Here is a 619-nt window from a genome sequence, read left to right as displayed (position 1 = left end):
CAGCAGTCATTTCTTCACTTTGCTTTCGTGACTTACCACGTGAACATCCAAACTCAGCTTTATGGACTGCCATCTCCTCAATGGTGTTCCAACCTTTACTTTGACCGGTATTATTTTGGAACCTACCATTAGCTGCTGCATCCAAAATGACCTTGTAATCATCATATAAAGCATTGTAAAATAGGTTGCAAAGATACCATTGCTGGAAACCATGATGAGGGACAGCTCGGACCAAACTTTTGAAACGTCCCCATGCTTCACAAAAATCTTCGTCGGCTCCTTGCTGAAAACTCGTGATTTTACTCTTCAAGGCATCAGTCTTCGAAAGCGGGAAGTACTTCTTGTAGAAGGCTAGGGCTAAAGATGTCCAATCAGTGACTCCAGCGCTACTCTATCGAGGTAGCGATACCAATCTCGCGCCGAATCCTTCAAGGAGTATAAGAACATGAACCCCTTTACTTCATCTTGAGTTACCCCCTCCGGTATAGGTATTGAACAGCAATAGTCCGTGAAAATTTCCATATGTTTCAAGGGGTCTTCATCTGGTAGACCCGCGAACTGATTCCGTTCCACTAAATCAATATAAGAGGAACGAAACTCGAATTTACCGGTAGAAGGG

At 43.6% G+C, this 619-nt stretch overlaps 1 non-coding gene across 1 annotated transcript; it reads left to right on the top strand.

The window, feature by feature from the left end:
• The first annotated feature begins 206 nt into the window (after positions 1–206).
• Positions 207–315, top strand: LOC141588861 (small nucleolar RNA R71). Its single transcript, XR_012519829.1, has one exon. It is a non-coding gene; the product is annotated as a small nucleolar RNA R71 (small nucleolar RNA).
• The last annotated feature ends 304 nt before the right edge of the window (positions 316–619 follow it).

The sequence above is a fragment of the Silene latifolia genome, chromosome 6, assembly GCF_048544455.1.
Source record: "Silene latifolia isolate original U9 population chromosome 6, ASM4854445v1, whole genome shotgun sequence".
NCBI lineage: Eukaryota > Viridiplantae > Streptophyta > Magnoliopsida > Caryophyllales > Caryophyllaceae > Silene > Silene latifolia.
Note: the sequence above shows the minus strand (reverse complement) of the source record. Positions and strands in the feature narration are given on the sequence as shown.